General features: G+C 39.8%; 1 protein-coding gene across 1 annotated transcript in view; it reads left to right on the plus strand.

The window, feature by feature from the left end:
• Positions 1-13,289, plus strand: part of roraa (RAR-related orphan receptor A, paralog a) — a 403,803-nt gene that overhangs the window by 290,183 nt on the left and 100,331 nt on the right. The window lies entirely within an intron of this gene.

The raw sequence follows: 13,289 nt of genomic DNA on the forward strand, positions 1-13,289 counted from the left end.
AAGGCCTAGGGCCAATTATCTCTAATGACCCCCCTCCACCCAAAAGTATTTGATTTCGTTGTTCATGGCCAAAAGTTGTTAAGCGGTGGCCAGAAGGGTTTTCAAGCAGGGGGGGTCACCAATCTATATCGCGCAGCCTTAAATCCCAAGGCACCCTGGTAGTCAAGGGCCCCTGTGTAATCCCTCCCTGATCTTGGCCAGCGATACAATGTTTGCCGATACCTCAAAGTCTGCCATGATGTGATTTAAATTTTATTCAGGGGCCTGTGATCGATGTTATGATATTATATGCCTATTTTACACAATAATTAAATTTTATTTTCTCACAAATGCAATCAAACTTTTATTTGAATATTTTATTGAGCTCTCTGAAAAGTGCAATTCCAGTATCCACATTGGGACATCCACAACAATATAAGGTACTTCAGTTATTGAAAAAAAACATCATCAATCAATATTTAGTGCTTATAAACAAGATGAATATCATAAGTTTGCTGCATCGCCTGACGGAAATATGTACGAACATGGCTGGCATTAGAGTGTCAAAATAAAGGTGCCTCTTAATAATATAAACATCTATGTTTACGTGTTGCATCGATGACATAGCATCCTTGGATTTTTGAATGATATATCAAACCAGATCGATTTAATTTTTTCAAACAGGTAGTCCTGCCCTAAAGTTACATCATTGGTTGAGCCAGTGTTGCTATGTCGGCCTGGTCTGGATGCATAAACAAACAGAATGTTTTGAAAGTGCCACAGTGTTTACAGTTTTCATGGGAATCAACCTACGGATGGCATAATTATATCTCTGTATATAAAGCTGGGATAGGAGAGAGTATTTTAACATTGAAAAAACTACACACATAACTTTTTAACAATTACCAATTCCTTTTTTCAGAGTTGTTTGTTTCTTTTTCTATTTTGTTGTTATGTACAGCTGCTATTATCTTGCGTAGCTTTGAGTGTGTACACACTTTCTTAAGTAAACTTTGATACTTTCCTTCCCTTCTTTCAGGGTTGATATAGCCATTTGGCATTGAGGATGTGTAGGAGCCAGTGTTTGCATTGGGGGAGGGCATTGTGCATTTCTTTGACATGGGGTAATACATCACACGCTCCAGGGGGTCTCCCCGGTATGCTCCTCAATAATGAAGTTCATTCGTTAACTTCCCTCCTCAAAGGCCACGCTCCCCCGCTGCCCTTTTCAACAGTCTTTGAAGCTTGTACAGTATTCATAGCAGTACACCAAGAAAAAAACATAATCATGCTCATTGCCCGCAATACTCACCACGACTGCCAACTCTCCACATGAAGGATAAGAAGGGCATTTACCTATCCCTCATGCCTAGTTATGACCGTAATTATCACACACAAATTCACCTGCCCTACTTCCTGTAGAGACGCTGGTGAGGTTCCCCCCCAATCACCTCTGCTTCCTTTTTTCAGAGAGAGGGAGTTTTATGTGGCTTTGCAGGGAGGAAGAAAGAGATCATTAGAATGCTGAGGGCCTCTGCCTGGCCATGGTTCAGACCTCGGTACATGGTTACATGTTCCATGCAAGGCTCCCCTTCCTTCTTCTCCTTGTCTTCTGTGTCTCCTTCTCTTCAACTGTCTCTTTCCAAAGGCTTATGGATGGGTCTTCCACTTCTGGCCTTGATGAGATATTCACCAAAAAGGAAGAAAATGCACAATAAAAGTAGTCCATATGACTTGTGTGCTATATTCCAAATTTTCTGAAGCTAAATTGGCCAGGAACAGATGGAAAATTACATTGTTTTTTAATCTTGCCTTGACAATTTCGGAGAAACTTAAAATAATTAAGAAGTATGACCATTTTTTATGACAATTAATTGTCATAATTGTGATAAGTCCTAAAATAGACAATTACAACTTTATTGCGGTACACATTTACTGTACTGAAACACCACTTAGTTAAATATTAGGATTAATAGTATCTCAAATCAGATCTGAAGCAGTTATTGCCATTTGTTTTATATATATTTTCACCCTGGTCCTCTAAGCATCATTAATATATATATATATATATACAGTATATTTATGGAATCGATGCAAACAGCCACTTAGGGCCATCTGATGTTTTCAATTAGACCGAGCACAAGGTTGAGTTTAATGCTTATCAAACTGTTTACTGCCAAATGTCTCCATATTATTAATACCTGGAAGGGCTCAAATTTAATTTGAAGGAAACACGCGCTCCGTGTATAGGAGGATTGGAGATTTGTTTGAGTAACACGTCAAACAGAGCTCTCTGTCTCGGGTCCCTGTGCTTTGTTCTTGGCAAGTCAATTTGTATTTGCTCAAGACATTACGTCTGATAACTTGACTCCTTTGATTTAGTTGATTATTAATATTTGCTTACAGCACAATTACGTTTTGATGTTTTTACAAATTACAGTGTTTTTGGAAAAGCAAATGTTTCTTAGTCGGAAACCATATATTATGTTATACCTAGTTTTAAAGGGATAGTCCACCCAAACGTGAAAATGATGTCATCATTTATTCACCCTCATGTTGTTTCAAACCTATATGGTGTTACTTTTGAAGAATTTTCATGCTCCAAATTGGGGAAAAAAGCACCTTAAAAGTAGTCTAAAGGATTTGTGTGCAATATTCCAAGTTTTCTGAAGCCATATGATATTTTTATGTGAGGAACAGCCAAAAATGTAAGTTGCTATTCACTGATAATATTGGCCACAGCTGTAGTTCTGAATTCAAATATGGCACTATCAGACATGTCCCATCAGGATTAACGTCAAAGAATGACAAAACTTTTATTTTTATTTATGTATTTATTTTTTTACTGTAATGTAGCTAACAAGATACAAATATTACAAACTGAGGCCGAGTCATTCTTATGAGCATAGCATAGTGTCATCGAAGAAAGTGACCCATATTTGGATTTCTTTTTATGCTTATGGGGGCAATGTATGTCTAGATTTCTACAAGGGTATTAATTTTGGTTGCGTACTGTATATGGTAACCCAAATTCGAAAAGTCTCGCAAGATTCACCTGCGACATTCATACTCCATTAGAGTTTTACAGAACGTGGGTAACCATCTAGACACGACCATTAATGTTGGGTTTAGTCTTTGTTTTCAGTTGTCCAGTCTTGCTTGTGTCTGTATTTTTTATCAGAAACCGATCAACCAGAGCTCTACATAAAGAGTTGCTATCGACCAACCAATGAAGGAAATGGGTCATCAGAAATCAAACACTTGGACTGGAATTCTGCTGTATAGTTGTCGCTTAAAAGTATAGTTCACCTAAAAATGTAATTCTTTCATTATTTATTCACCCTCATGCAGGGATGGATTACTGACCAGGCCAATGGGGCCAGTGCCCTTGATTACCAGGGGCCCTTGACTTTAAGGTTGCGCAATCCAGTTTTGCTATCCCTCCGCTCGAAAACCCATCAACAATGAAAACGAACTTTTGGAGGGGGGCCACTTGGAGATAATTGTCCTTTGCGAGTCATAATCCGTCCCTGCCCTCCTGTCATTCCAAACCTGCATGCTGTTGTTTGTTCCTCATGCCTCTTGACCAGATATCATTGTCAAACCTGCTGCGACATGTCTAATGACACCATATTTGAGAGCTACAGCGAAAGTGTATGGATTCTTCAAAAATACTCCTATTGTGTCCTCGGAAAAATAACAGCATACTGGTTTGGAATGACATGAGGAGACGGAATGTTAGTTTTGGGGGGGAAGTGTCCTTTTAATAAAGGGCATACAACTGCGTTTAAAAAAGTGAAAATTGTATTTTATTGATACGTAGCTTATGAAGACTAAGAATGTTCTAGAATAAAAGTGGGTGTTTGGCAATAATTTATTTTAAACCTTTTCCCAAAGTGAAATCTAAAATTTGAAATGAAACCAATCTCATTGGCCTATTTTCAGATAATTACTTGCCAAACTGAGGCTGAGTCATTCTTTGGAGCATAGTGTCATTATATGCCGTGCTAACGAAGAAAGTGGCCCATTTTTTAATTCTGTTCGATGCTAGTGAGAGCACTTTTTTTTATGTTGGTCATGCCAATATGGTAACCTTCATTCTGTAAATCATGTTACAAGATTTGCATGCAATATTCATACATTGTGTATATTTGGAGTCCCGCAGCAACCCTACCCTTAAACCTACCCCTAACCTTAACCTTGGTAGCAGCAAATACACATTTCATGACAGTTCCACAGAACACAGAATGCAGTTTACCATATAGACAAAGCCATTATTGTTGGGTTTAACCTTTGTTTTCAGTCATCCATTCATGTTCGTCTCTGTATTTTGGATCAGTAACCAATCAGCCAGAGCTCTCAATGAATATGAAGTACTACTGGCCAAATCAGAAACCAAACACTTCCTGTTCATGGCAAGCTTCAATGCTGGATTGAAATATTGCTATATAAGGTTGCTTGAAATTTCTCTCATCATTTACACACCCTTTTACTCATTTACTGTTACAGTTGTTCCAAATTCGTAAGACCTTTCATCTGTGGAACACAAAAGGAGATGTTAGGCAGTTGAGTGCCACGATGCCAATTTCACCATCTCTGAAAACTTCCACTGTTTCTCTTATTTGAACTCCTTCTGTAACGTCTCCCTCTCTTTCAAAGAAAAGGAGCCCAATAGTCTTGTCTATTTATCCTGGAAATAGATATTCCCCTTGTTGTCGGAGTGATTTATTGAAGTCCTCTTCTCAGATGGAAGCCACAGGAAATTGCCTGGAATGGCTCTAAATTGGTTTATGATTGTTTTATACGGGCTCTTGCGCTTACAGTTTGATATTGTGCCCCCGCACTCTTCGGAGTATATATTAAACTGATCTATATTGAAGTTTTTCAGTGTGTATTTAGGGGGGACTTGTTAATTCAGTAATGGTTTGAAGCTTACAGGAACTGGCTGCCACCGCCTCTCTCTGAATTACTGAGAGAAAGGTGTCACTTTATATATCTGTCCTCTCTCCAGTCAGGGTGGTCTGTGACAGAAAACACTTGGTTTTACAGTATTCAGATAAAGCATGTAGCTTAAGTCTCGGTGAGCATGCTATTGTTGGTATGTTGTTGATAGACTGATTTTAGTTCCATCTTTGATCTCTAGTATAGAACCTCTTGTCATGTATGTGGCATCTGCCTGTGTGAGGCTTTCGTTCACTTCTCTTTTTCTCTGGTTTTAGAGAAACATACAATTAACTTTGAAACAAAGTGCAGGTGACTGGAGCACACAGAGGTGCTGTAATAAGATGGTAGGATGTTGAGAAACATAATACATAGTACATTACTGGATACTTTTGGTACAACGTACCTCAAACTGTGACAATATTGCAGTGTAGTCTAATCAGGGTGCAAAAAGGCATTAATGTAGTGTTTAAGACAACATTTGCAACACATTTAACTCCTATAATGTGACATATTTGAGTATTTCTGGGAAATAATTAGGATCAGTGTCAGAAATGAACTTTTATATAAAGGGGCCATCTTTGCCCAGTGAATTTGATTTTAAGGGGCGTTGTTTTACCTTTATGAGGACATATTTGTTTTCTAACCATTTAAAACAATCTGTGTCTCATTTGTTTGTCAAATACGTCAATTGACTTAATTCGTTAATACACATTCTCATGAATACCTTTCTTACCTCTTACCCTAAGAATTAAATCAACTCATATTTTATGCCATAATATGCATAACTAGAACTATAATGGAATATTAAGAAATATATCAGATAGAATTCATTACGAGCAACTTTTTATTTTTGTATTTTTTGCCCCCGCATTTAGAAATTCAGGAGCATTTTTTGTGACATTTTTGCCTCAAGCCCCACTTAATTTCTGACCCTTGTCAGGATCGTCAACGAGTTGCTTAGTTTGGTCGACAAGTCAGTTTTTCTAGTGTTTTTTTTCTTTTTCTCAGCTTTAATATTACATTGGCATTTATTCATTTGGCTGAAGCTTTAATCCAAAGCGATTTATCTAATTGTATCTGTAGGGCTGTCAAGGTAACTCATTTAATGAAATTAATTATGTAAATATTTTTTTTTTTTAAATAACGCTAAAACTGGAAAGATGTGTTGCAAGGCCTGGTTTAAGGGTGGCAGTGCCCCACTAGATTTTCTTTGTGCCCCACCCCAAAAGGCACAGTCACACATACCTTTGCATTAGTCATCTCAATGGGAATCCATGTGATCGCAAATTTGGACTTCCATTGGCAAAGAATTTCCCCTTGCCGATTTTGCGTGGAGTGAACTTTGCGGTTTGGCAGTGACATCTGTGTGTGTGGTGCTTTGTAAACAGCTACACTTTGGACATGGATATCATGAATATACTCAATGGACATGGATACAATTTCAGCTGTGAGTTTCTTTTCAACTTCACTCTGCCAGAGTATGAATTGCAGCATTAAAAAGAGGCTGCTTGGCAGTTATTTGTTTGGGCGATTTCACATGCACTCAGCAGCCACCCACACCATCTTCACCCGTGGAATTTCGCCATGCAAAGGTATGTGCAACTGCGCATTAAGGATCAAAATGAGGATCAAATACTGCATCCTAGTACCGCCCCTGATGTGTTGCAACAAAAGTGAGATGCTCCAAATGCAACCATCTGATTCAATTTGTAGGTATCAAGGTTTAAAAAACAGTGCAGACGGAACACAAGAATGTGTCATGTCCTATGTGAACGACCCCTCAGACAGAATTAAGAGACTAAACTTCTCAGAGAGAGACTTATTGCACTGACAGTCCAACAGTTACTGTTATTGTTAGCAAGGGTCCATATACCCCTATGAATGGCATCTGATTGGTGTTTGGTAGAATGACCCTAAACCAGCTGGTTATACAGGGCTTCCTTGAGACCTAATGGACATATGCAGTTTTGTACATCCCTAGAAATAATACAGGACTTGATTTTATACATTGTAATTTCTTTAGATCTTAAAATGTTAGGCTGTGATATTATTGGTTAAAATTTAAGTCATACAGCCTTGGTTACATCAGCAGAAATGGTGGAGAAAGTTGGGATATTTTCAGCCTGATCTCATGACGAAATTATGTGCTTCATTACACGTTTCGGTGCAGTTTCCCAGTGAAATGTCCAGCAAGGGGCGCCAAAAGCGAGTGAAATTGTGTCTTAATAGCACAAGGTGTTTAAGGTGAATGTTAGATTAAAAACTTTAACCAAAGCTTAACCAATAGTGTCCTGAAAGCAAATGCAACATGAAAAGCACATTTTCTGAAGCAACCAAATTATTTAATGTCGCTTTGTGGAGCGCGCCCGGTCCCCAATCGGCCTGATGAGGCGCGCGAGGGATAAAGGCGGCCGGTGATGATGGTTCGAGAGAGAGAGAAATACGGGCATGTCCGCATGTGTTTGTTTATGTTGTGTTTTAAGTTTCTTATTAAAATATTATTTATGTTGACAAGCCGGTTCTCGCCTCCTCCTTGCCCATCCTTTAACTGTTGTACATTGGTGCTGAAACCCGGGAAGGAGGTCCTCGACACTGCCGTCCACCCAGGGGAGCGCCGCTGCCATCTGCCGGGTGACGGAGTAGCCCGACCGCCCGGATGCGGGGTACGGCCGTCGTCCGCGGGGCAAGTGGGGACTGGATACCCCTACCGCCTGGAGCGAGGGAGCTGCTGCCGGGGGCGGAGGAGTGCCCTGCCGTCCCCAGAGACGCGGAGGGGTCGAGGGAAGACCGCCGTCCGCGAGGGGAAGAGGGAAGAATCTCTCCGACCGCCCGGAGCGGTAGAGCCGCTGCCAGGAGCGGAGGAGTGTCCCCATTTGCCGCCAGAAAAGCGGAGGTGCGTTCTACCCGCTGGGGGTCGACAGTTTCACTCCAGTTCGCCGGGGGTGGAGTGGCTGTCGTCCGCCTGAGTGTGGAGGAGTGTTCGAGGACCACGCGACGGTACATCAGAGAACCGGTGAGTGAGCTTTTTCTCTCTCTCCTCTCTCTCTCACCGTGTTGGCCTTTTCCCTCGCCTATTTTGTTTTGTTGTTGTTGTCTTCCCCTCCTGTCTCCTCCCAGGGCGAGGAAGGCGGGGATGACCACGCGGGACGCAAGATACACCCCGCCCCAGGGATGGGGGGGTGTACGTCATGCCGGTGGCACCCCGGCCTGAGATAACGCCGGGAGGAGTGTGGAGCGGAGGGAATATCGCGCGCCCGGTCCCCAATCGGCCTGATGAGGCGCGCGAGGGATAAAGGCGGCCGGTGACGATGGTTTGAGAGAGAGAGAGAATTACGGGCATGTCCGCATGTGTGTTTGTTTATGTTGTGTTTTAAGTTTCTTATTAAAATATTATTTATATTGACAAGCCGGTTCTCGCCTCCTCCTTGCCCATCCTTTAACTGTTGTACACGCTTCTATGACACTTCTATGACACTTCCGGCTAAAGTGTCATCTTGCATACTTGCCTAGCAAAACGTAGAATGTGGCACGTAGAATTTTAGTAACATTCAGTCATGGTTCGACATTTTTAAAAGGCTATTACAAGAAACTTTTGTTTCTTTCGACTAACATGCACAGATGGATTATGCTCAATAAGACCTGGAACATTTGATAAAAAGGTAAAAAGTGTCAATTTTGATTTCATGCCATCTTCAGTGACATGCTAGCTACTGTAGATGTTAAAAGGTTCTAAAGACTGAAAAAAGCTCTCTAAACTCTAAGGCTAGCAGTTTCAGTGTTTCAGAGAGGCAGGAGTTAAAGAGGCTAGAGGATCAGCTGCTGTTCGCTCTGCCTGTGCGTGGGATGGCTACTGACAGACTGCTAATGAGCCCATTATTGGCTGCAGTCCTCCGCCTTGCTCCTCGGGGGCACCAGTGGATGCTCTGCGTCCCCTCTCAATTGAATTCCATCCCACAGGGGTTGTTTACAATAAATACATTTGCTTGAATTAATCAGGAGGTGAAGAGTCAGACACTTGACTAGGGCTGTTGTGTTTATACAGAGACAGACAGGAAATAGGGTGGACTGAGTCCACCTTTGGTCCTCGCTGGGAAGGGATACACCCATGCTGGCCCAATATGGGACATGTTAAAACACCTTGTACAGAACCAGATTATAAGATGGAGGCAAAACAGGGTGATTTAAATGTCTTGCAACAAGAATGAGCAAGGATACGGGGTTGACAAAGACGTTGGTTCAGGTACATGTACAACTCGGCCAAAGATGATAAAGAGTCACTGCTTACAATAAAGCCTTTCAATACAATAACACTGAGAAAAGGTGACATCTTCCACATATGGATCTTCTACGTCCAACTCCACAGGTTTGCTCAAGGTTAGGAAAGCTGTAATGGAAGGGAGGGAAATGTATTCCTGGGCACAGAGTGGAAAAGATGAGGCTTGTCTGGTGGCAGCTGTTGTCAGAAACACCATTTAATTCCTCCAATGCTGGTTGGAAATCTTCACAGTTTGATTTTTGACACCTCTGAGATGCTGACGTTCCAGTGACTGGTTGGGGACATACTAGGAAATTACTGATTGAGGTTTGACATGCTGTACCATGGAATGCCTTGGTAAAGCTGCCTTTTGGAGAGTGTAAAGACCAAAGTTAACTTTTTTCTCTCTCTCTTGTTTAGTTTAGTTTAGTTTAGTTTAGTTTAGTTTAGTTTAGTTAATTTAGTTCAGTTTAGTTTAGTTTAGTTTTGCTTTGTTTGGTTTTGTTTTTTGTTTATCCTACACTGCCGGACCTACACTCTATGCCGTTTATATAGTTCTACATTGAAGTAAAGCAGGAAGTTCACTTCTTGTGCAAAGCATCAAATAGCTTTTGAAGATTAATGAGAATAAAAGTTGCAATATCGTAATAATAGCAATATTATCACATCACAGCTTCGATATCTTTATAATATCATATTGCCAAGTCCCTGCTGATTTCCACACCTAGAAATGTCATTGCCTTTGTATAGCAGTTTTTGTTTTCTGATATACTCACCATTATCAACTATATAACCAGTGTCATAGTGATGGTATATGTGGTAATAAAAGTTTAGAAACAGTACCATTTCAACATTCAGTCATGCTATGAGCTACAGAAACCCTCAGCTGCAGACAACAGTAGAATAGCGCATGTGCACACACAGTACATCAAAACCATAAGACAAACGCTCCAGCTTCCTTTTCATCTGTTATTCTCACTCTGTAAGCCACAGATCTTTTTTAACCATTACTGATAACTCACTTGTAGTCTAAACTAGGGTTATCTTACTCAGATCTAAAGGTTTAGGAAGATGAAAACATGCTGCATTCGTTTTTGCGTGCAAGTATGCATGTAGCTTTTTCTGCTCCACGTACAAATGTGCACAGCTCAACTGCACTGCCCAGAGGCTACAGCAAGCTGATTTATAAAAGCCATTCTCTCAGCAGTCTGCAACCTCCTGCTCTAACCACAGTACTGTTGCTTTCCTATCGACCTCAAGTATCACAACAGAGCGAAGCAGTTTAAACTCACCGCAAGCTGCAGTTGGACTGACTCATCCAAAGAATGCAAGCACCACACAGTCAAAAACTAGCTTAAAAGAGGCCTAACAGCCCACCGCTAACACTAATGCTAACTCCAGAGCGTGACACAAGCTAAACTACCTCCACAGCTGCTAATGCAACTTTACGGCTGCTAATTTTCAGATATGATACACCTCATTTGATAATCATGGTGGGGAAATTATATTTTGCTTATTAAGTGGAGACCGTTGATGGATTAGTCTTGACATAACATGAGTTAATTTATTTGCGCCTGCCCCTAATTGAACACGCAAGAAGTCATGATCAGATGCTAATCTTGGAGATTTATGGCATCAGGTAGGGTATATTTACATTTTTGTTTGTTTTTATTTATTCAGGGGATTTGCGGTACAGTTATTCCTGCTCATTTAGTGTTAGCATTAGCATAGCAGCCACAGTCATCCAGGTAAATAGTAATTTTGAAACACAAAACACACATCCTAATAACAATTACAAAAATTTAGTTTTCATCAAAATGCCATAGTTACTGAAGATATTGTTACTATTGTAAACCATAATAATTGACTATGTTTGTCTCTCTTTTCTTTTTTTCTTCAACATTAAATCTAAATTGACCTCCATTTACTTAATACAAGTTCCTGGTTTTATTGTGTACATTTAATCAGTACACATTATGTTTAAAGAAAAAAATGTTGTCTTTGTGATCTTTCATCAAAATGTAATAACTTGCTCTGGAACTATACCTACATTTTCAGCTAGGCTGTGCTATTAGTGTATCAATAATATCATCAAAATTTAATTATCCAACCGTAGTCCTGTCCTATATGTTATTGTTTCATTCACCCATGCACTGGGTATTAAAAAAGATTTCTCGATTTGATTCAAAATCAGTTCATATGGGTATATTTCATGTCCATTTTGCTTACATATGAAATAAATGATCTCCCAGCTAATGCTGTTAACTATGCAGGGGACATTCTAACTAAGTACATTACAAAAATATTAATTTAACAAATTATATTTTATAAAAAAAAATATCTGTCATTTAGGTCACATTTTGTCTTTTTAAAAATGAACAAATCCAAGTATACAATCAATAAATAATTATTTTTTTGTTTAATTATGTTTATTGTATAATTTGTACTATTTTCAGTTATTTACAATGATTTGTTGAACACATTGTTTAAACCGGTACTGTCTCTTTAACAAAACCGACATCAATGTGAAGAGCATCTGTAGATGAGCACATGTTATGGAGAGAGAGAGAGACTCATCTATGTATGTGCCATGTATGATTAAATTTAAATGTTTATTTTTGTTGTAACAAGTGACTAGAGAACAAAAAGGATATTAAAAGAGACATTATTCAATGACAATTGGGTTGCGTGGATCTCGTCTTTGGACACACATTACACAGAACAACTTTTACTCTCAACACGCAGTGAAAGGACCTCACTGCTGAATACTCCACCACTATACTACACAATTAATTCACTGGTGAGTGAAATCTTAACATTTACAAGTCAGTTGCCAAAAATATACATTTTAGTCGCATAGCACAAAATTTGGTTTGCAGATGGGAGTGATTTCCTCTCATTGTAGTGTAGGGCTGCGAATAGAGTAAAAGATTGATTTTGGGATATAAGAATCGTATGGAGATTTTTCATATGAAGTTTCCGATGCATCGGAAAATTGCTATTTTTATCCACCCCTAGTGGCTTATACCAACTTACGGTTTTTGTATAGTAAATGAATGTAGTAACTGCAGTATTTTGATGGAAACTGTGGATACCATGGTTCATTTTTGTAAGCGAATGATCACATTTACATTTAGCAGTCATTTAGCAGACACTTTTATCCAAAGCGACCTTCAAAATGAGGAACATAAGCAATTCGTCACACAAAAGCCAACAATCTCCGCAGTATTGCACTGCTAATTTCTAATGGCTGGAGTAATACAGAAGCTAGTGCAGAACTTAACATTTTATTTACATATACATAAAAAAGAGCCACAATGGAATATATTTTATTAAGATTATAGTAAATAAATAGTAATAAAAATATATATTATTAGAGGGCTAAAATAAGGCTATCTCAGATTCACTTTAGTCCAGAGAGCAGACGAAAAGAGCAGGGGCTTATTTATTAGACTCAAAATGGAGCTGGGTTTTTGGCCGGATCCAGCTTTCTCTAAGACCAGAATCATGATCTGCCAGCTGCTGAGCAGATTATTAGAGAGAGAGAGAGATTGCAAGGGGTGCGAAGGAAGGGACAGGGTCTCCGACAGAGCACTGGAGAGAGAAAGTGATAAGGATGGCAAGATAGTGAAACTCATCAGACAGTTGCTGTGTGGTGGAGGGATCAGTATGAGTCCCTCTCAGTCCTGCTATCTTCTGCAGCTCAGCTGCCAGGGCAGCCAGTGTGAGTACCTCTCGCAGCAGGCAGGACAGAGAGCAGCAAGCGAGGAAAGGATGAAACCAGCCTCCTGGAGGGAGGTCAGAGGAACGGCCAGGATCCGTCTCTCTCTCTCTCTCTCTCTCTCTCTCACTCACTCTCTCTCTCAGCAACATCTTCGCTTGCGGTCTCATCTGCCTGTCTAATATTAGAACATAGGAAAAGAGAGATTGTTGCCACAGCACCATAATGAGACATTATTATTAATATAATTATTATTATGCTACATCCACATACCCTTTCATTTAAATTCAGATTCAAAAGCTTAATTGAAAAAAAAAAAAAATGGCCAAAAGCATTAGGAACATTATAGATGGATATAAATCAGCGTCAAATAGTATCAATTTATAGTAC

Source organism: Xyrauchen texanus, chromosome 46, assembly GCF_025860055.1.
Source record: "Xyrauchen texanus isolate HMW12.3.18 chromosome 46, RBS_HiC_50CHRs, whole genome shotgun sequence".
Lineage (NCBI taxonomy): Eukaryota > Metazoa > Chordata > Actinopteri > Cypriniformes > Catostomidae > Xyrauchen > Xyrauchen texanus.